The sequence below is a fragment of the Pararge aegeria genome, chromosome 19 (assembly GCF_905163445.1).
Source record: "Pararge aegeria chromosome 19, ilParAegt1.1, whole genome shotgun sequence".
NCBI lineage: Eukaryota > Metazoa > Arthropoda > Insecta > Lepidoptera > Nymphalidae > Pararge > Pararge aegeria.
Genome location: NC_053198.1, coordinates 13,494,922 through 13,519,908, shown reverse-complemented (window position 1 = coordinate 13,519,908; position 24,987 = coordinate 13,494,922). Strand labels below are relative to the sequence as shown.

Here is a 24,987-nt window from a genome sequence, read left to right as displayed (position 1 = left end):
ATTTAAGCAGTTCATATATCACTTGCTTCAACGGTGAAGGAAAAAGTTGTGATAAAACCTGCACATCTGATAGTTCTCCATAATGTTCTCAAAAGTTTGTGAAGTCTACCGATCCGGACTGAGCCAGCGTGGTGGACGACGGTCTTAACCTCTTCTCATTGTGGGAGGCGACCCGAGCCCTGTAATGGGCCGGTAATGGGTTGATATGATAATGATGGTGAAAAATTTTTAAATATATTATTAAAATTGTAGAAAATATAAAATTAATTCATTTATTAAAACGAGTACAGCAAATAAATAGTATTTAATAATCAGCTAAATACTGAGTTTATTTTAAATTGAAAGAGAAGAATTGTTTATTTTACCTTGGTATTTTGATGGCAGTTCAGTATAATTTGCAAAAACATCTTGAACTACTATTCCTTTTGACTTATACGATTCTATCACCAGTTATTTATGTGGGGCTTACCATGTATTATATGTATCAGTATAAACTCGGTGGAACAAGCTTCTAATGGCAAGCTTCAAGGCAACGAGTACCTTTTACCATCCATTTGAATTTGATCAAAAGAACTTTAAAACATCGAGTATTAAGACCTAGCATTACATGTTCACATTTCAATATTCATAGTGAAAAGATGTTTAACAACCATGAAATGAAGTTGTAATTTTTTCATCTAACATAGAATAGATTAGTTTTGCAATTAGTTACGTGGTTCATGTTAGTCATTGTTTTGTGATTGTGTTTTCTGACAGAGGAAATTACCATGACAAATCATTCGTTGTTTTAATAAATTACTTCAAGCAAGCAAGCAGATGAGTTTCTCTCCCAAAAATGTCGGGATCGATTTGATTGTTTTGTTTGCTTCAATACAGGGTGGGAAGAAAAGAGAAAACCCAAAGTATTACCTATAAAAGATGCTGCAAGAGTTATCTATGAGGTTAGAATTGCACAGGATCAGTAAGTGGGATAAAATTATCTATTTATTCATAGTTTTTACTTACTGTAATAATCAGCGTATGCATTATATTTCTTTATTAATTTCCAGTGGTCCAGATCGGTAAAAAAGTTAATCAAAGATTTACGTTGGCGCTATAAATAATTCTATAAAAGCACAACCAGTTACGTCTATACAATCGTTCGGATTGAAATAGTTAACGTCGTAAATAAATCTAAACCGGGCCATAAGCGGATAACGATAGAACATTTTAATGACATTATGCCCCAATACATTTACGAGTATATTGCTTGGAATCGTAAACGTAACCAACAATACTATTGAGTGAGGTTCGATTTGTTAATACAATTCCCTTACTTTTGTTTCGACTTGACACACTTCGTAATAAACGAGGTGGCAGATCGTAAAAGTCGGCTTTATCGGCATTTGTTCGACTTTATTTACGGCCTACGGGATTACTGGCCGTGATTGATTCAACTTCCTTCAAATAAATCCCATTCAAAAAGTTTGTCAGACCGTTTGTTTTATGCCGACGTATTAAAATTTGAATTAAAAAACATCCCGATCAGATTTATGGTACGATTTTAGATAAAGGAGCTACGGCTTATTAAATTTATTCCTCAGTCCAAGGATTTTATGGAGACATTAAAATATATCATGGAGGGATTTCCAGATAACATTTTTTTCTTGTTTTCCAACACACTTTGAATTATTAAAAATGTTTCTCTTGAAATCAGCGCGAAGCTAATGGATATTACCGACAAAACACATGTAAAGGATCCGCTACCAATGAACTCGATCGATATATCGTTATTACTTCCATCTATCGCAGCTATTATTCCTATTAGGTTAGAATTTCAACCTTTCGTACATGAGATAAAGTTTATTTTGACTAAACGCATAAAACGTTTGTTCGATTAAAAGTATCAGTGTAGAATTCATAGTAAGAGAATTCTCTCGCTTGGTTAATTAAGACATGGATTATCAAACGTTTTGGAGCAGTAAATAAAAATGTAATCTTTCTACGTTAGAGTATAGGCGTCTCCATAACACGCCCTTATCTTTAAATGGTAAGCCGAAACGCATAACGTTTCTTTTGATCTCCACCTACACGCATTTACAAGGTAATATCCTTCCAATAATACTAATGCACTGTCAATTTTTAATGTTTTTATAGATAAGCGACACGAAAGACTAAATATCTAACATTAAGTGATTCTATAAATATATGACTAGTACGTGTGACAGAATTTTAACTGATATCTTTTGTTATTGTTGCAGGTATGTACGTGATTTGGATTTCATCTGTCTCTTTACTACGCGTATGTATGACATTATATTAGAATTCCTTTTGATGTTCGTTTTTGTATTTATTATGCATACATCAATATTATTATTCATAATCTTTACTGAAATTAATAACTTCGGTTATGTTTTAGCCAACGTACCAATTCCTGGCACGTCTTAAACATAACTGAAGATATTGCCCTCAGTAACATAGTTATCCTAATGATTAATACTTAGAAATAAAGTCGTCGAACGTTTGGACATCCCATTCTTTATTGGCTATTTATATCGTTGACCGAAGCGGTCGCTTTCAATTCAATTGTAAAAGCTCTCTTAAGATAGTCCCTTTTAATGCCGCCTTAATCACAAAATCTCCCAACAGCGAATTTACAAAGTTTAGACAAATATTTTTCTGAAACCCATCTCAGTTCAGACACATTAATTTGTTTTCCTACTTTCTCGTTACTAAACACTCCCGTGCTCCTAATTTAACACAAACTTCACAAGATATAAGTCACGTCAAAACTTTTTGCTATACAAAGCAAGAACGAGCTCTAGGACAGTCTGATTAAATGGTTTAATCTTTATTTACTGAGACATTTGTAGGTACAATTTTGTTTGAGGATTTATCGAGTAACTTTAAATGAGCAAAATGAAGTTTGAAAATTGGGATTGGTGTAACTGGTTCATTATTTATGACTGCTTCCTTAAGAGACATCTTGTGAATTTTTAATTATGGGAATGGTGGCGGTGAACCTATTGTGGGAAGTCTATTTTGTAGATTGTTACTGATTTAAATCTTTCTAACTAGCCCTGAAAGTTGTAAGCACCTGCTTTTGAGCGTATGGTGTAAAGATTTCCTGTAATAGTTTTTTCGTGCAGCTTCACTCGTGTTAATGTAGATTTTATAAAAAAAATCGGTTTGTCTTTTTCTAAGAGAATATTTTTCCATACCTTGAGAACAGTTCCTCTTGTCTCGAAGAAAGGTAATTTATGATCCTTTCTGTACCTGTGATAACGTGTATTGAAAATTGCATTATAATTTACTAAGTTATAGTTAGCCCCAACGGCTGAATTCAGATATTTGAAATGTCATTGTGAGATTTTCCAGAAAAATGCTATTTCCATTTATCTTATCATCATTTCCTTTAAACGTAAACTTTTCTATAAAAAGAACCATGCTGTTCAAAAAAAAACACTCAGAGAGGAAACAAAAATAGACTTTCTATTAGAGGCATCTTTTAAATGAAAACAAAGCATTTTATAAAGGTACAAATAAATCGATCGGAAGCCACTCCGACGTGGTCGCTGATGGGTGACCAAATATTGACCGTTTCGGCCATTATCTGAGGATATGCGGTATCTTTGATAATGCCGATGTATGTCGCCACCCTCAAATGAGTTTAGTTTTTTGTTCGCATTAAGGTTTCTACTACACAGCAACAAAAAACATGAGTAAACCACCACTTGTAACTGCCTCTTTGACCACGTGGTCCAAATGTTAAAGTAGGTAGGTATGGATCACGGGGCTCTAGATTCTATTTCCGGGTCGGGCTGAGGATTTATAGTTATTAGTTGTTTCTATTGAAAACGTATGGGTGTGTGTGTGTGTGTCTGTTTGTGGCTGTCGAACGTATGGACAAATTATGAAACAATTCTTATGTTTTAAGGGTAAATAGTAGAATAATGTACAGTATATTGAAATTCAGTGGTATATTTAATTTATATTATATGTATTTATTTTATAATTCTTTGATATATTTTTAAAATATACCTACGTACTTTATCACCAACATCATCATCATCACACCAACTCATAACCGGCCCACTATAGAGCACGGGTCTCCTCCCACAATGAGAAGGGGTTCAGGCTGGAGTAGATTGGTGGACTCCACACACATTTAAGAACATTATGTAGAACTCCCAAGAATACAGGTTTCCTGACGATGTTATCCAATATCGTTGAAGCAAGAGATATTTTAATAACTTAAAACGCACATGTTTTAGAAAAGTTAGAAGTGCATGCTGGGATTCGAACTCGGCCCCCCGAAAGTGAAGTCGAGCTCCTACCCAATCACTGCTTCAATACTAAAGTATTATGTAGGTGAAGCAGATATTAATTTAAAGATTGTTTACATTCTATTCTTTATACATTCAAGTTCAAGAAAAAATGGAGTGCAGGTTTGGTATTTTAACAATATTATTTTTATGGGCGTTTGTAAGGTGCGGCTCGCTTTTTTAATTAAGACTCGGCTTCGCATTAGTGGTCAATATTGCCGTTTACTTTAACCTAAGGTCAATATTTGTCAGTGACCAGAAGGGGTAAGTTAATTGAACAGCAGACAGGAGTCGCTCACATAAATGAGTATTATATTATGTTTAACCGTATATACGTATGATGGCTTTTGTCGTCCAACACTGATGATTTTTTTTATCAAGCTCAAAGGCAACTTAAAGATGATTTAAATAAGTAGCTGATTAAATTCAAAATACAAAAATTCTGTATACATGTGCGCCTTACACAGGCGCACATGTGTACCTACCTACCTATGAATATTAATATATATATGTTCCCATTATGGTGATAACTTAAAACTAAAGTTAGGTAAGTTTTAATTAAACGCGCCATAGTCTATATAATAGCCCACTACGAAATAATATCGTTTGTTTCATACGTCAATCTATCTGTAATCTCTTGATAAGTTACTAAGCTAAGTTGTTATTTGTTAAAAATTTAATGGCTAATTTTTGACAATAACAACGTAACCAAGTAAGTAATAAACTATAGATTACAGATAGGTTAAAAATAGAAAATGGACATAATATTTATTTTTCTTGATATAGACCGATAGTATTGTATGTTTATTAATTTAATATAAATCTTTCTAATTACTTAGACTTGGTTCACGAATGCCTACTAATATTATAAATGTGTATGTTCTTCACATTTGCTTAACCTCTCAAGGTTAGCGTCTCAACATCAACATCCGATCATCATGACATTCTACATACACACTATCTATGGTACAAAAGAAGGAAATAAGGTAAGTAAATCCTATATCCATATCCAAAAAAAGTTCTAATCCCTAGAGTTGGAACAATATCTTTAAGCCTTCAAAGTGGGCTTCCAGCATGTAACTAGCCGCATGACTTTTGCTCATTTGAGTGTAACATGTAACTGACTGGTTAGATTTTTAAATTTTACACAAACGCGAGAGAAGCCGCAGGCCTCAGCTAGTAAAATTATAACAAAGTTACCTAAACCTGAAAATCTCCTTCTTTCTCTTGCGCTTGTTAGGAAATAGGGAATTACAGCACTTTATCTATGATAAACCCGATGATTATATTAAATATATCAACAAATAATAGTTTGTATACTCATTGATAATGTATTGAAAATAGAATAAAGGACTTTAGTAAACTGTCAAATAAAAGTATAGGATCTATGGCGGGAGACGCGAGTTTGACAAGTTAGATTGGCGGCAAAGAAAAAGTGAGGACGGATTTAAATTAATGAATTGAGAATAGAAGATTAAGTAAAGTATTGTGGATAGAACGTTACAAATTGGGAACAGATGATTTATAATGGAAACGACATACTTAACGAAATATTGTTGTGGCAAAACAAGAGTCGTATATACTGGTGATGGAGTTGAGATAAGTTGTTAAAAGTTGTTAGTACTATGGTTGTACCTGATGTAGCATCAGATAAGTATATCTCTTATATCCTTTGGGTTATTCAGGTATCATATATGGAGCCCTAGCATTATTTCATACAGATAGCTTATGCAGCATAGGTTGATCTATACAAACAATTTGTTCCAAAAGTCCTGATGTTATAAGTGATCATAGTAGTTATGTTTGACCTGTCTTATATGTCTTGTATCAAAGGGCCTAGCGTTATAACATATGATAATGTTGTAATTGTGTTTATAAGTCTTGTTTTAATTGATTGAATAAAAGAGCAACGGTAGAGTTTCTTGCCAGTGGTCTTCTCTGCCGAAGACAGCATTCCGAACTGGTAGTAGAGTCATTTGAAGGTAACAAGTAATATGAATTATAGAGAAGCTTAATATACAGTATTAGAGTCAGTCCAGTTGTTTTATTTCACTCCTTGGGAAGTCAGGTTTATAGAGTACAGACCCACAACACTGCTCTGGTGGGCTTTAAAGATTTCTTTTATAAAATGAATACTTTAATAGGAAGGAAGAATAATAGTTATGAGAATAAATGATTACTGATAAGAAACTAGGTATTTAGCTTCAATAATACTGTTAATTAATGAAAGATCTAAGTGCCATCCTGAACATTGTGGGTATTGCAGTGAATATTTGAATACCTGGGCCTTCCATTCCCCATATTTTTTTAGCACGCTCTTCCTATTTTATTTATCTTGACACTTCACATCTTAAAGCGTAAAATGCAGTGAACAACGTGGAATGCCAAGTGAAGAAACGTGTCTATCCTATCGCAGCTCGGAATTTCAAGTAAACTTTCGGCCAAAAATATTTTAAGTGGCTTTATTTCTTTTCTCGTCGTCTCAATTCTCCATTTGCCCGGACACAAAAGTGGACAGTTCGACTTCTTGATATTCACAAATTGACTTACACCTCCAAGGTGTTTCTGAAGCAACGAAGAGACGTCAACTCCCTCCATGTGTTATATCGACTGATCTGGAGTGTTCTGATGATTTTTTTGCCTTTCCTTTTTTCAATCAACCCTTTTCTAATTTCACCTTCACCTGGATTCAACTTTAACCGGACAATATCTGCCAAGGACTTGTAAATTGTGGAGCAATCTTCCATCAATTGTGCTTCAAATTACGATTCAGGAATGGAGATGGAGTTGTTCTAGCGATTGATAAAAAAAATCCAAATCAATTATATAGCAATGCATTGGTGGCTCCTCTGGCGTTGCTTGCAGATGTTTATGGATGGTATTAATAAAATATTAGTCGATCCGCTTGCTCGTTCGCCCGCTGTTTAGTTATAAAAGACGAGGTGAAGCTAAAAGAAAGTTGTATTTTTATGTTACAGTGAAGAAAATGGCCATCACAAGTATGCAAACATGTCAGAGACTAGATAGAGGTCACTATAACGCTGCAAAACAACTTAACCTAGATAAGAATTGGAAATGTCAAAATCTTCATTTTAAGAAGAAAAGCCATCAAAAGAAGCTTTTGGAAACAGTAGAACACAACTCTGTTATTCGCGGAAATTGGCAGGTCTAAATGAATTGCTTTTGACTCCATTTTATGTGATTAAGGACATCACTATTTTAGACCCGCGGAATAGCCTTGAAATAAGTTCAGTGTCAATCGTTGTGTACAATAAAATTGCTAACAATTTATCCTATGGGATCACAAAACTTTAGCAATCAATGAATGACGTGCAATTTGAACGGAGAACATGTTTTAATATCAGAAATGGGATCAAAATTAACCTGAAACAAGGTTTAAGAAAACCATTGAATACAATAAATCTTTAAGCCAACCCGTACATGTGTTGAGTGAGGGCGTTCAGAAGTTATTAATTACAACACAGACAGACATCCGAGTCGAGGAACGATTCTCAGTGTGTATTTCAACGCTATAATTGGTAACAAATGTGATAATATTCGTTTTTCAGTTTGTTTTTGTACACAGTGCTTTCGTACCGGCGGCGCTTGAGTTTTTGTTTTGACACTCCGTAAATAAATCACCTCCTTTTTGATCTAGTGGTAGGCTCCTTCAACTATAGTGCATTGAGATTATTCTAGAAATTCCCAGAAGGCACCAGAGTTAGGAAATTGTTTTCTTACTTTTGCCTCGAAGAGAAAGTGAAGCTGTCCGATTATCCTATCTGATTATTATATCTCACCTGCATTAGAGACAGAGGACCTACGAATGGTCCTCCTCGCTGCGCCATCAGGAGAGGAGACATGTGTTTGTGTCCCGGCTAAGCATAATAATTTTCTAATAATAGTTTGAGATTAAGACACCAAAGAAATTTATGTCTAAGTCATCAATACTTCAATAATAAGTCTCGAATCCAATAGTTTTTGTCTCTCACTTCCAAGCAAAGGAACAGATTTCCACAAAAAAGCGCAAGGAAATAGGTAGGTAGGTAGGTAGGTACTTTTTAGAAACGGATTGATCCCACGTGTTTGAAAAAACCGAAACAACTCTAAGGCCAAAAATATTAGCCAAGCGATATACTTATGGTAGCGCTAAAACCCTCATTGGGGCAACGTCGTGGGTAAATTCCCTGTGTCCTATGGGAGAGGAGGGATTTGCCCAGACTTGAATAGCCCTTGTTGAAAATTATGATCTCATAGTATTTGCTTTTGGCTGCAATCACACCTGATTTTATTTGATTAGGAAATTTCTAAGAAAACCAGAATAAATAAATAAAAAAAATGCTTCTCATAGTGCGCAATACACCTAGTATATCATTTGTCATATTAATTAAATATATAAATACACTACAGATACTACTCTAGAAAAACATTCATGTTCATCACACAAACATTTTTCAGTCGTGGGAATCGAACCCATGGACAACTAAGTAAGCAACATGTTATAACTTGTAAAGCACTTCGGATAATAAACGTTAATTTATAAATAAACGGCATCGAAACATTAATCTTATAAGCAAACATCCAATAAGATGATAGTTATCTATAATCATTGTACAGTCAGTATCATAAAAACTAGATACTTTTTTCGAATTTAAAATTCTGTTTCATCATAACCATCAAAACTTCAACCTGTTAACGTCCACTGCTGGTCTTTTTTAGCGAGATTAAACATCCACGATCCTGTGCCGATAGTTTCCAACAGCTCCCAGTGACTCGTTTGATGTCTGTCCACCTCGTTGAGGGCCGACACACGCTTCGTTTTCCGGTACGGAGTCGCCATTCCAGTGCCCTGTAGTGCCCAGTGTAATTAATGCCCGTTTTCACTAAACCTTGGCATCGCCTATATCGAATGCCTCATGATTGAGGCAATTTATATAGAAACAAAAAACATGTGTGTACTTATGTACACGCGTTAGTATTACTTCTTTGGCGTAACAAGATAAAAATCTTTTCAAAAAAATTATTTTTCGCCTCATTCTACGTTTTAAGAAAAAACGACACTAACAATAACGACGCTCCAAAAGAAGTATAACTACAAAAAAACTATTCACCAACTCTTAGGTCATAACTTTTGGTGAACGATTGTTGTATACCTAGGAATCTTCTTAGATTAGGCGTTACTTATTTAGGCATTGCCTTGTTCTTATATAGTGAAAACGGGCATTAATTTTATAAATAGTTTCATAAGTGATAAATAATAAATAAATCGTGTACGCTAGTCATAACTAGCGAAGCTAGTGTAATTAGTGTTAGTGCTACGTAAGAAGATCACGAGAACGAAGTGAAATCATAGTTCAAGACTGTGTTAAGTCTATATCTTAGTTATAAAATTGTAACTAAAATCCTCAAAACCACAATTACTCATCAGCCTTGTAAATAGGCTATCATAACAAAGGGATTAAGCATCTTACATATGCTTTATAGTAGACAAACGAAATAGTAAATTACACGTCTTCGGCTCGAGCACCACATTATTACTTGCGAGTGGCAAAACTCGGACGACGTCCCTGGCGCAGAGGTGAGCGATGTGGTTTTAGGTTCGATTTCTGGCAGGGGCAATTTGGAAACTTTCTGAGCTTGTCTCAACAGACAAAAAGGGACTTTAATATCTTAAGTTTTAGGATGAATATCCTAAGGTGTCGGAAAATTACTGGCTCATCCCATATGAAACTGCGCATTTTTTCGGTAAGGAAAATCTTCTATACTACTTTTCGTCACAACCCGCGCCTTCATTGCTCTACGAAAGTTAGGACAACACAAAGATCGTATCTCAAACTTAATAGAACAAGCCTTCTACATTTATTTACCCCACGAACATCTCTTCTCTTCGCTATACAATGGCTTTTAAAAGAAAAAGAAAATTCTGTTTAACATTATTTCGCTGACAACAAAGCACAAGTCCAATTAGTCAAGTTTTAGGCAAACTATTTTCCCGTGAATATAAGGAGTTATTCAAAAAAATGTTTTGAAAAAAAAGAACATACATCATATATAAGACATCATTCCGTTTATTTAAAAATGAATAGAAGTTTTATCATTTTATTATAACTACTCTGATGAGCTAAGCAATTATATGGTAGCTTATGTAGATTATGCCGCTGACTGTACCTTTCAATGAGAAATCCGATTACTTCGACAATAACAGTTAATTTTGTATCAATCCGGTTGTGTAAACCGAGCGTAAAGTTAAGATTAACTCTTGAATGTATTAATGATATTGAATATCTTTGTTTTTGGTTTAGCCCACCACGATTATATTAATTGGGTTTTCGACCACGTAATCTTTGTGTATACAAATATCTGTAGATATATTAATAGGCACGTGAAGAGAAAGAGGCGGTGATAGCTCAGTGGGTAGGACGTCGATATCACTTTCGGGGGCCGAGTTCGAATCCAAGCACGCACCTCTAACTTTCCTAAGTTACGCACCTAGCGTATTAAGCAATGTTATAGTAAAGTGAAAATTTTGTCCAAGCCCTATGAACTTCGGAATATAAGAACATAGTAATTCCAAAACCTAAAATAATTCTCTAGGGTGTAGTTTATAATATTTTTTTGTTTACTTCAGTAGTTACTCAGATTGACCCGTTATAAGAAGATCAAATTATAAGGCCTGCGTGTAATTTATATGAATAAATTATTATACCTATGTTTTAAAGCGTTCATCTTCAGTATGTTGTCATTCACAAAATTATAAAAAGGGGTTGATCAATTACTTTAAATATTATACGTTATATTTCTATAAAAGAGTATATTATGTGTTGATACACTTTCATCCGAAAGTTTATGTATTTTATTTTATTCATTTATTTATTTTCTTTTAATTCAATTAGTACGGTTAACACCAATTACACTAATTAAAAACATAGTAGATTAAAACGAGAACAAAAAAAAAAAGAAAATACAAAAATAAAAACAGAAACAAAAACATAATTACAACAATTCAATCAACTTTACAATAGTTTTACCTAATAGTAATGATACTATCTTCTCAAAAAATCAAAAAATAGTTAAGCCAAAAACATGGTGCTATTTACATTGCCATATTACATTTCTCACAGTACTGTGAGAAATGTAATATGGCAATGATTACAAACGGTGTTCCAAGGATCCGCAAATATGTCACAGTGAGGTGACTCCGTCAGGAGTATATTTAGCGCCGAAAGACTGCGAGGAATGGAAGATCAAACGCGGGACACTGTGCTGCAAGACGGGACGGCGAAACATTTGCGTTGGCGACACAGACGTAATTGACAGTAATTACTAGGAGCAGATAAGCGGCAGAACTTGCTATGAAGCTCTGGACAGTCTATCTTCCCAGTAAGAATCTTACAAACAGTAACGAGCTGGTCATAAGCTCGTCTTGTTTCCAGTGAGTTGAAGCCCACATGACCAAGCAGAAAGTTACCCGTAATGGATTTAATACGCAACATCGTACCGGAACGCTAACGCTAACGCTTAGCACGTCTTCGTAGTAGGGTAACTAGCCACGGCAAAAGCCTCAAACCAGACCAGTAAAGAGAAAACTCAGAAATCATAGAGTCCTAAACTGCTCGGCCGGATCGGATCAAAGCCAGGACTCATAAGACCAAAAAACTTACCACTGCACTTAGGGCCGTTGATAAAAACGACTTTGGGAACGATAAAAAGAGTAAAACTACGCCTTCGTTTGAAGTCTCTTTAAAATGACGGAGAAAAACCGACGAACGCCAAAGTAACCTTATCAGCTTTTGCTGATACAATTATTAGTTTATCCTTTGATAAATTGCTTGAGATGAAGTTGCCTTCGAAATAATTGAAAGCCAATCTGATGGCGGCCGTATAATTAAATTAGTTTGTATAATGAATTTTATTAAAAAGGTTTAATATTATTTGTGGGAAGTTAAATATTGAAGTTGTTCCATACATTTTCTTCATTCCTCTACACGTTAGCCCTTGACTGGAATCCTACCTAGTGGCAAGTGACAGGAACCCGGATAGGAAGTATGGTAGTCTAATCGGTTTCTTCACGACACCGGTTCGCACCGGAACACTAAATCGCTTGGTTGCACGTCTTTGTCGTTACGGTGGTAACTAGCCACGGCCAAAGCCTCCCAGCAGACCTGACTTGAGTAAATTTATAAATAATTGGTAAATTGCCCCTGCCAGAAATCAAACCCGGGACCTACTGCACCAGGGAGGTCGTCAAATATACTCAACTACATTTATACTAATATAAAAAACGAAACTATGTTTCTTAGCCTTTCTATAATACAGTAACACAGTAACGGAGTGACCAGACGGGCAGACCAACATTGGAGACTTAGTAATACAGTCCTCTTCTAGTACGAAAACCCCTTAAAATAAAACCAAATTGAGGCTTGTTAAATTCTTTAAAAAATGAAGTAAAAGAAAACTGTTGCAACCATAAAATCCCATAAGGTGGTCATAAATTAGTGTCATCTGCATATCTTCTGCGAAAGGTAGAGAAATCTTTTTTATTCCTAAGGTAATTTTGGCAATTTTTATTTTTTGGTAATTTTTAAGGTTATAAATTGATGATTTGATAAGATTTGATTCTACGGTTGAGCTTAAAAAAGGTTATGGATAAAGATGGATAGTAACCATACAAACAAATAAACGAAATAATATATCATAGTGCAAGACATTACTATGCATACAAGAATTATTAATTTTAAATTCAAATTCTACACGCAATTTAAATTAAAATTTAAAATTGAATTTTTAGTTTTGAATATGAATTGCGTGTAGATTAAAATAATATTGGATAGTGTGAGAATTTTTTATGTATACCAAAATTATTAATTTGACGATTAAGATCCGATTGATTGAAGGCTGATGACAGGCAAACCGATTTATTCAACGATGCAACTAAATTTACGACTCATGATTAGGAAGGTTATTATGAGAGTAATAAAACTTTTACTGGTTTAGAATATTTGATTTGACATCAACGTGGTGTATTATCATTCCTACATCATCGACTTAGTTAATATAATTTCCCAAAAAAACGGTGCATTAAAAACATCCCATAGCAAGTGCGTGCGACGCAGTGCGAAGGCGATATAAAACACTATTCCAAATATTCGTTGGCATACTACAGGGCACGGGTTTCCTTTCAGAGACATAAAGGATTAGGCCATAGTCCAGCGCGCTAGACAAGTTTGTATTGATAGACTTCCTAGCCCCCAAAAGGGAGGTTTGGTGCTTTTGTCTGTGATATCTTCAGACTGGACGCTGCAGTTTGGCTTTTCCTTAGGCGACAAGGAATTAAAAACCCGTTCGATGCGATACGGTGGGTTGTTCAAGTTTATCCATATTATAAATGCGAAAGTGTGTATTCGTGTGTATTCGTTTGCGCTTCCTTTACGCCCTTAATAAGTTAATAAACAACTTGAGTTTTGGCCAAGAGTAAATATAAAACACGGAAAGTAACGTCGATATTGAAGAAATGGAAAATTTTCAACATTCGTATTTTACTTACTTAACGTCCTAAAAAAGCAACCCACCGGCTTATTTACCACAGGTAACACCGCCGCACGCAGTTACTATTGGAATTTAGTTATTAGAATTTATGCGGATTTATGCGGATGAAGTTAATATTGTGAAACGTGATAAACGTATATTTTACTTTTAGGTTTTGTATAGGACTCCATATTACCTATAAGTACACGATTGTTTGAGAACAGTAGCGTACATTGTATATATGCAAATAATCAGTGCATACCCTTACCCTCCGAGTCTTATAGAGCCTTCAGATAGGAACATTAAAGTTTTGTAGTAAAAATACACGAACAAAAAAAATATGAAAACGCCATCTAGTGAGCCACCACATTTCTAGGTCAGGGTATATATATGTACTTTTATTCAATTTGCATTAGATAGACGATAGTATTAAATCAATCAAAAATATCACGTTGATTAAGAACCGACATTCTTACCTAAAACCTCAATTTTAATTTTACTTTATGTTTGTGCTAAACACCTTGTGTATAACCTGGGTCCAAGGGCTTTGCACGCCACTGATTGAGAACAGTACCTACTGAGCCATTAAACAGTGGTATTGCATTTTAACTCTTACTATAAACGGTTCCCGCTACTTGGGTAGCAGCCAGTAGAGTGGCATAAGTTGTGATAATTTCCGAAACTGATTAACATATTAAACAATGCTTGACCAGTGAGCACTGGGCAAGAACTGGACACAATTACACTGGTTTCGGCGGCGATTGACTCTTTGTCAGCGGGTACTCTTGTAATTTGCACTCAGACCGACATGTAGTGTGACCATCAGTTTATTATTATCAATATCCCATAATATTATACAATGTGTTAAAACAATTTTATTACTTACTACTTTCCATCCATCAGCCTATAGCAATCTACTGCTGGACCAAAGGTATCTTTCAATGGGAGGTTTTGCCAATAATCACCACACTGGGCGCATGGGTAGATGGTAGTCGTACAACTGAGAACGCTGCTGCCCGTTTCATTTATGTTCCCTTAGTCACCATGTACGACACCCGCTGAAAAAGATGGGGTGGTGACAACAGCTGTTTTCTGATCTGGCGTCACACACACAGCAAAAATACTACGACACAAATGGTGAATTTCATAGCGACAAGATTTCGTGGAAAGTAATGTATGTCGTCTTGTGTTTGAGATCATAATGATATTGATGATGATGATGATGATGATGAAGATTGCTTGGTAGCACAACGCGCCGCTTTCAACTTCGGCAAGACAGAATAATGATTATAAATTTGTTACCACTGCTGGACCTCTTGCCAGCTTCTTCTTGTCGTGAGAAGGCAGAATTTTCGTTTCAAAATTGTTTGTTTCAGGCCTATTTAAAATAAATGAATATTGGAAAACCGTCCATTATTGAGGTTGTTTTTTGTCTGCATTAAATTATAATAACAATAAATTTTATAGTATAAAAACAATAATAATTATTATCTGTATGAGAATCTCAAAAATGAAATATATTTTAAATAATATTTCTGCTTAAAACATCCGCTAGCGGGTAGAAACATTATTTATCCGTTACTAATTTATTCTATTTTTGGGTTAAATGAATTTGTGGCCAATGCTTCACAGTAGGATAAAAAATTAGCTCATCACACAGACAATAATAATATTATTACCCTGTTTTTATTTTATCTATTTTTTGTCCTCATTTTGTTTGATAAACATACAGAGGCCTAAATCTGGAATATTAGCCTAATCACATTATTCTAATAATATTAGTTCATGTAATAAAGTTTCGTACAATGTATTCCCACACAATCTATTTAGGAATGGTGTCTTGGGCTACGCAGTGATATTGAATAACAAAGTTCTTAACAAGTATATTATGAACGTTTGTTGACTATTTTGATAGGTATTTTAAGAGTTCCTATTGAAGTTTATATTGAAATGAAGGTCCATATCGCATATATCGCATATATGTCGTATAAAATACTTTGGGTGGATGGGATCGAAAGAAGTGTATGTAATAAGACTTTTTTCCGACACTAAAAGTACTTTTTTTCGACACTTTTTATATCGCTACATTTTTATAAGAGTAGGCTAATATTAGTAAGCATTCTTCACAAAAAGCTTTTACAAAAAAAAATATCTACGCGTTACACAACGCTTATTAACTCCTGATTTGAAGGATTCGCGGTTAATAAGAACACTTAATTTTTTTTAATTGCAATAATGTTTGCAGGTGTTTGTTGTTGTTGTTGTTTCGGAAAAGTGAGGGGTTCATCGATGTGAACTCCAGTTTGGCACAAATCGTGCGAGAACCTTGATTTTTTTCGGTTTGCAAAATAGGTTATGTAATTTCTCTCTCTCTCACGTTTATTATATTAGTAAGATAACTTTGCTATAACCAGCATGAATTGTTATTGAATAAATTAAATAAAATTAAATACTGATAAAAAAAAATTATAAGTTCATGGTGCACCTACACGTCATTTATTTCACGTTCGCTGCGAACGCAACACGGGTTTATTAACCGCACAAATTAATTTTAATTACTGAAGTAAGAAGCGAGTAATTAACGGGTTTTTGATTAAAAAACGCAAGTTACTTTACAATATGCAATTATTATGGTACGATGTACTTTATTTAATAAGGTATAATGTTTTATCACAAAATGGAAGTGTAACATGAAATTTATTGGTGACGACGATGTTCCTTCTCTTTCTTTCAAACTTTGTATTATTATTAGAAAGGTTGGTAAAAAGCCTTTGTATTTTTGAAATCTTGTAGATTTATGATGCTTTTTGACAAGTAATTTCTACTTGAATGTTAGGTACTTCAGTTTTAGAGATATTATTGAAAGAACGGTCTAAATATTTGAGTTATTAATTTAACTTTTGCGTTGATTCAGACAGGTCTAAAAGTAGTTCTGTCCTTTTCACACCGTATCAGCTGGAAAGGATAGCACACTGTGTCCGAAGAACAGTCTTCGTACAGTGCGTGTTGCCAGTGATGTCTTACGGCTATGAAAGGTGGTCGCCCTACTATCGGCCTCATAAAAAGGCTTATAGTCACTCAGCTGGTGATGGAGAGAGTTATGCTTGGAGTATCACTACGTGATCAAATCAGAACCCACATAGCTTAACGAGTCGTGGAGCTGAAGTAGCAATAGTCGAGGCACATTGCTCGGAGAACCGATGGACATTTGGGTCTCAAGGTGTTGGAATGGGGATTCCGCACTGATAAGCACAGCATTGGTCGAACCCCAGTAACGGGACAGATACCATGACACAGTCGCTAGAAGCCGATGGAATCAAGTGGCTCAAGACCTATATCCAGAGGTGGACGCCAATAGGTTAATATGATGATGACCTTGATGATTTTAAACTTGTCAATTCAGTTTAGCTTAGATAATTATGCACAACAAAATTTTTGGTCTAAAATACACTGTTTGTGAATGTGCAGTGAAATATGACCCAACTCGGTTGAAAATATAACCTGACTTACATTTCTCACTTTTTGAGCACTGACCTATCCCAAGCATAGACAATCGAGTGAATGCAACCTGAATCCTACCGGCCCAAGGTTTCTGTCTGTCTGCGCCTACGCACGGCTCCCTGATTGGTCCAAAACCTCAAGTCATAAGTGGCGTGATCTTTTCCCGCCAACCATTCCACCCGCATAGATAATTAAATGTTAAACGCAGTATAATATTTTTATAAATAACCTCATAGCCCTTAACTAATTAATTTTCAAACAAACCTGACAAAAGCCATTCATTAAACACTGATTTCTAAGTTCAGGTTCATATTAAATCCACGAATAAATCCCTCATTTGTCTGAGTACACCCTTAGGTAGACAATATTTCGATCGTTCAATTTAAAACTACCGGGTCAGTAACAAATATTGACTTTCAATTCACTTCTTGATTTCAATTCAAAAGTCAATATTGGCATTATAAATTAGCACAGGCTCTTTCGTATTTGTAGATGCAAAGGCTTAAATAATCTTCGGTGGAAATACTTATTGATTGGTACGTGCTTAATTACATTAAGTTATTATTTAGGCACGTACCAGTCAATAGTTAATAAAACTATTTAGAAGGTAAGCTTGGCTGTTTTCACACCTGACAGTAAGTGATGAAACTGCCAAACATTCATTTAATACTGTGTTGCTATCTGTTATTTTGTCTGGTGGCAGGCTTCGGCCTTGTCTAGTTACCACCCTACCGACAGAGACTTGTCGCTAAGCGATCTAACGTTCCGGTATGCTGTCGCGTAGATATCGATAAAGTGGTTAAGTATAACATCAAAAATATGCATCATCACTTACCACCAGGTGGGATTGCAGTCAAGGGCTAAATTGTAGTGCCTAAAGTGAAGTACCTACTGCCTAGGAAATGTCTATTCGCTATCTTAATAAAGGTGCTAAATTAAAAGTGGTGGAAAAACGAAGGCTTCCTCACCACCTTCAATGTGAAGAAGTTATAAACTACACCATACAGATTCTGCGTTCTTCGTTTCGTGGAATAGAGCAAATTAAGCTTCATTTTCATAGTAGGTATTTTGTTGAATTCCGCAAAGTAATTACACCTGCTTCTATCAAATACATACCCTCAGACTCGCAGCAGCATGGTAGTGCAGTTCAGTACCCTTTTTGTCCTATAAGAGAGCGACCAGTACTAAGTAATATAGGATTTTAATGCTGATGATAATCTGATACACCAGGTGTCACTTGTGCAGTTTTATCTTCATCTTACGTGTTCGTGTTGAAGCTGACCTCTATATATCTCGTATAGTTGATAAATTGACAGTACACGATACAAGTTAATATATATATATAACGCTACATAAATATTCATTACCAACTATAATAGCATTAATTTGCACATAATTGCACAAATTTGCATACATATTTGTATTAATTGACCACTCGGTGGGTCAACGATACGATCGTTTTAATACTAAATCTTGCTTTCCTCAGATAAATCGTGGAAAGATTGCAAAGTCTGTTTAATATTTATCATTGAGCTTACTTTTTACTTCAAATAGTGTTAGTTTAAATAGTCGTAAAATGACAGTACAAGATATAAGTTAATATTAATAACTCTTAATAAGTCATTACCAACTACAAAAGCACAAATTTGCACATAATTGCACGAATTTCCATACATATTTGTATTAATTGATCACTCGGTAGGTCAACGATGTGATAGTTTTGACAATGAGAAGGGATTAAGGCAATAATCCACCATGCTAATGCCGTTTGATGGATTATATTATACATCTTCTAAAAATATACAACATATCAAAATATTAACAAGATTCTAGATAATAAAATGATTGATACATATATGACATATATATGATATAATGTTCTGAAGTGGCTAATGCTTGGAGTCTCATGGAATGCATATTGCAATAACGTCTCCATACTTCTTGGAATTCCATCAGAACAGAATTTCTTGCCAAGACGTCTTTTGACCTTCGTTCGATGTCGACTACCTGAACTTTAAGCACACGTCTCTCGACTATACTCTATTGGACATTTTGAGCGCGCAGAAGGTCTAATCGATGGACTGATTAAAACAAATCTGACCTGGGCTACCTATTGCATTTGTAGAATCCTGATGGTACAAGTGGCTAATTGTCGTGGCACATTAGCTCAAAACTCTGACATTTTAATGACGAAGAATTTGACAACGGGGGACACGTGATACTGCTTCATCTCAAGGTATCTCGCTAACATATCAGTTACGTCATTTCTTATGCTTGCCTGACTTTAAAATAGGTCTAAAACTATAACTTATAAATAAATATATTTTACTCGGCTTATAGAGGCTTTTAAATACAGTCTATATCTATATATGTCCCGAAGCAATAACGGTCAACTTAAAAGTATATCTCCGCATTTAATCATAAACTTTTACTAGGGCACCAGAAATAGAAAAGATACTATATCGTATTGTTCTTACTTACTTTACAGACTTAAAACTACTTCAAATTGATGATGGTTTTAGTTGTTCTTGAAAGTACATAAATTCCTCGGAAACAATGTTGTTAGGTGCTAACTAAGTGAAAGATCTCAAGAACATTAACCGTTAGTTAGGGTATGTCATAAATAACAGGCGATACTAAAATATTTTAGTTTAATAGCGTGAACAAGGTTGGCTGCAAGACGAGCGTATTGCGTTCTTTAAACTAGCAATAATCTTCCACTTAATTTTCGCAATATTAACTAGTAAACAAATTCTCTAACTCCCTGAAAGGTTTCGAGAATCGTTACTATTATTTTCGAACTTTAAGTAAGAACTTTTAAGGTCCAATAAAGACCAGTATTAATTATTCAAAACGTAAGACAGGCTTATGAGTCACCGCCCGCGTCCTTGCACAGCTCGATTCCGCTTTTTATACTGGGTTGGTTTACAAATACCATTATTTAAGCCTGATACCTTAACTAATAGTGTTATAAAATATATAGGTTATACTAATAAAAACACGAACTTCTGATTTAGTAGTTTTAAAGTGTATCGATATTTTTTTTTTAATTCGCATGCAATAACATTTTCAAATTATACGAACATAAACCTAGAATAGTCTCTAGCATTAAATTGCAATATTATGTTAGACTAAATAAACTCTTCTGAAATGCACATTTTTATTGTTAGGGATATAATATTGTTTACTAAACCACTATTAAAACAATAATTTACAAAGCAAATACTAATTTAATAGGTAATGGATTCGGTCGAAGCGTTGATTTGAATATTTAAACCTATGTCCTATGTCAACCGTTTAGCTTGTGTTATTTACCTTATTAACAAATCAAGTGTTGCGTGTGTGAAATGTCAAACGAACCATTAAACGATAATGCTTATTAAAGCTACATTGGTCAAAAAGATTTTGCTGTACTGAAATCTTCAAACCAATTCAATGTTGCCTTCATAAACAAAGAGAGGACTTATAGTGAACTTATTTATCCCAATAAACAGTTATAGTATCTGTTAATAGAATTGAAATGCCACCACTGTTGAATCTTTTTAAATAAGCTAAGTAACTATAAATACTTAAAACTCCATGATCCATGATAAGTGTGTAGCACATATGATCTATATGGTTTAGGAATCAGAAAGAATGATTGTATTAGTAGAAAAGAAAATGTATTCTAATCACATCGCTTAAGCGTATCAATTTCAGATCTTCTTCAATCCACAGTCTCAAGATTCATCTGGTTTCCATGTTTCATCATTATAATAGAATTCGCAAGTATTAACGTTGCATAAAGAATAAGCTATAATGAAATTGCTAAATACTATAAATTATCGATTTTTAATTATCCAAAAGTGATAATTCATCAGATAACCAGCGTTTTCGCTTGAAGGATTTTCATTCATTGTAGCATTCAGTTTTGAATTAGGGTAATGAAATTAATTAAGCTCATAAAATTGCTGTTTACATTAACTCAAGATATACCTTCATAGTTTTTCATCCCTGCATCCGCTGGTAGCACACTCATATGAATTTCCACTAATAATGAGGGTAAATGAAATCGCTTCAGCTTATAAATAATCGCTGTTTCTATATCCACAGGACACAGTTCGTCAGATTTCTCATCAGCGCGTCCGCTGTTAGCATTCTCAAGTATTGAACCTGCATTAAGAACTGGTTTGCAGCAAAAACAAGGCACTGCTCTGGCATTCATAACACTTTTTGTCACCTGCCGTCCAGTATCATAAACCCTACCTATATCATATCGCATCGCATGCCTTTGGTTCCCGAGACGTGTTCTAAAATGGGTGGAGACACACTTATAACTCCGTACGCACTAGCCGTACATAATATTTTCTATTGTGAGGTCGTGACATTCTTGTTATATTGTGTCTACCTATATAAACAGTAACGGTAAAGTTGAACTGTGAGGCAGATTGGCGGTAAGTAGAAAGTTGACTACTCAACACGAGGTGTAAGATTCAATTCCCGAGTTAGGTCAAAGGTACTTATTTTGTTAAAGCTATGCGTATTCTTACCGCCGAAAGATATGATCAATCTTGCAAAATCTTCATTCGTCCATATCTTCATAGCACATTGAATACAGCAGTGCTTTTTTTTTCTACTTTTTTATCTATACCTATTATTCTTCCCAGTAGATAGGTTATAGATTGGAATTAATAAGAAACTTATGACCCCGATCAGAACACTCTACTAGTTACTGTTGGTATACGTTAAAAAATGAATTAATTAAACCAGGTTTGTATGAGTCACCCAGTTATAGAACGCTAACAATAAAAGATACACTGTTTAATGCTCGGTGTTTGCTTTAAGATTTCATAGTAAAATACCACAATACGATTTGATCGTCGCGTGACGTGTTTAGAGTATGCTAGGGTCGTCCATCGACGCCTATACTTTTTCTTAGTTGAATGGGAAGCGGAATCTCATTCATATCATTAGAAAATGTGCTATTAGACAGATAACCCGCGTAATAATATCCGCGTTTCAATCATTTTTTTTTTGTTGTAATTTTTGTGAGAAATCACGACAAGATTTCGTTGGTTATAACTTTTATTTTTTTTTGGGCTGGGGTTTTTTATAGTTAATTTTTAGTGCCAGAATTGCAATCACACGATAAACAACATATGATTAGTAATCTAATCGTTCACCGGATGAATGCATTGTTTTCATTGGTAAATATTCTGTTGGTGGGATGTTTGTTTGTTTTTTTTGTTTTGATACTTTATTGCATGGTTAAAAGTATAATACATAGGCAAAGTGTTGCTCCTCCAAATGCATCCGCTTTGTTGCTAGGACGGAACTGATTCCTAAGAATACATTAAATTATTTCGGGAAGTACCTTCATTCAAATTTCTAACGAGACGTAGTCTAACTGTAGAACTAAAACACGCCAATTAATTTAATGAATATTTCTTTTTCGTCTCGGTTTTATCTTCCTATACGTGGGGTCGGCATTATTTAAGGAGCTTGGTAAGGACTATTGTCTAAAACCCTCTCACATATAGATAAGAGAGTATATTTCCAGAAATTTGACGTTAGGTAAACTGATGATTATTATGAACTAATTTAACAACGAGTCAGCCGTTATTAAACAGTTAACAGACCCTCAGTATAATTCTCTTACCTACCTGCCAAAACGAATGCAATCCTAAATCAAAAAGATAATGCTTCATAATATATCCAGAACTCCAGCACCAACAGTGCAAACTTCATCTGCACGTAGAGCGTAGATTCGATTTCGATTAATCTTACATCTTCATATCTCGTTTCCGTATGCAGCCAATTTAGAAACTAGTTTTGGCATGCATTAACGCCAGAATCTCGCTGTGATTCTGCATAATATAATTATTAAACATTAAGAAAGTTTGATGCGCTGTTAACACCGTCTTCTTGACTTGAATTAATTATGTATGAACATGTTTACGAAGATAACAATTCAATGTACCTATAATGTGAAGACTACACAATACAGACAAAAGTAATGGAAGAAAAAGACTGAAAACTTTACTTTTATTTTTTTATACTAATAATCGATGGACCAAGCAGATTCATTACATGATGGTAAGTAGAAAACCATCGCATATCAACAGAGCAACACTGCAAAGGGCATGCAAGGAACACGCTGTCCAATGTCCATCAATTTGAGGGGTAGGTGTTAAGCCTCACGGTGCAACAATGCTTCAGAACATTATGCAAAAACGAGTAAAGAACGAATGGGATCGGCAAAAGGCAGACGAAGCCTGAGCAGGCAGCTCCCTTTCTGAAGTCATGCGTATTGCGGTTCCGGGAAGGACGTTCAGGGTATGTAGGAGGTTTTAGTCTGTAGGTTGCCGAGTGTTGTACATTCAGCGAAGTCGGGCATGTTAAGAGACCTATGGACATCCATGAGGATGTCCTCCTACAGTAAAAAAAAAAAAGGTGTTAAGCCTCATGTGCCTGTAATAGCACTGGTAACCACTCCCTTCATACCGTAATACAGCATTGCAACAATGCTGCTTAGTGGTAGAAGTAATGGTATTTAGTACTGATAAATTATCTGTTCATCTTGTAAGACTTCGACTACACTTTCGGCGGGCCGAGTTCGAATCCCAGCACGCATCTCTTACTTTTTTAAATCATGTGCGTTCTAAGCAATTAAAATATCACTGGCTTTAACGGTGAAGGGATACATCGTGAGGAATCCTGCTTGCTTGAAAGTTCTCTCTAATGTTCTCAAAAGTGTGTGGAGTCCACCAATCCGCACTGGGGCGTGGTGAACTACGGCTTAAACCCCTTCTTATGATGACACGTTTATTAATAATATCCTACGTACTTTAAGGATATTATGTAAACCTGAATAGGTATTTTAGGATAACATCCCAGAGAAGAAAAACGTATAAATCACCAACGATTATATCATAAAGACGTCGGATTCTAAACTGAATTTTAAAACTGCGAAATATTATGGGCTGCATAATAAAAGAAGCTGGATACCTTTTTATTCCAGCACATAAAAGTCTCAAACAGCCGTGAAGAATCCGATAAAAGTTAAATCATATTCCATTGAACGGGATCCGATCCTTGACCTACGCTTCCAAAATGTCAGACATTTAATTAATAATTGTAACATCATAATCGTTCGAATGGTGATGAGTAATCGTGCGTTCGTATTAATACTTAATGTCCAGATTAACTTAGACCCGCTAAGTCTCTACGGAGTTGTAATACAGTTATGCTTACAGTGCCTTTAAGCCGCAGTTCGGGGTTTACTAAGTATCTTGTTAACGTGGCCAGGCATACTGTGATTATTACGTTAGTCTGCAAGATACTAGTTTACTTGTTTGAGCCACCCGCTGAGTCCGATGTGATGTACAACCCGCCACTCACTTAATTTTAACATTATATTTTTAGATAACTTTGAACCTTGATACCTTCTATTAAGTATGAATTTTAATTAAATAAGTAACTTGTGCTGTTAATTGTACATCGACCATTACAATCCTTACATCATTTATCATACTTTACACTGCCATAATTTATTCAGAAAAGCTTTTTTGTTTTATTTCCACTGAGATTGCTTTACACGGTGTTCTCAGATTTCTTAGGACGTGATGCGATTCGTATATAAAGTCGTCGCGGAGTCTTATTGTACTTTTATTATCGA

The 24,987-nt window shown here is 34.9% G+C and overlaps 1 protein-coding gene across 1 annotated transcript in view; it reads left to right on the top strand.

Moving 5' to 3' along the window:
• The window catches only part of LOC120631885, a 262,285-nt gene that overhangs the window by 76,254 nt on the left and 161,044 nt on the right, over positions 1-24,987 (top strand). Inside the window, exon 3 of the mRNA XM_039901547.1 lies at positions 2,241-2,281. The gene's annotated coding sequence lies outside the window, so the exon portion shown is untranslated. The remainder of the gene's footprint in view (positions 1-2,240; positions 2,282-24,987) is intronic.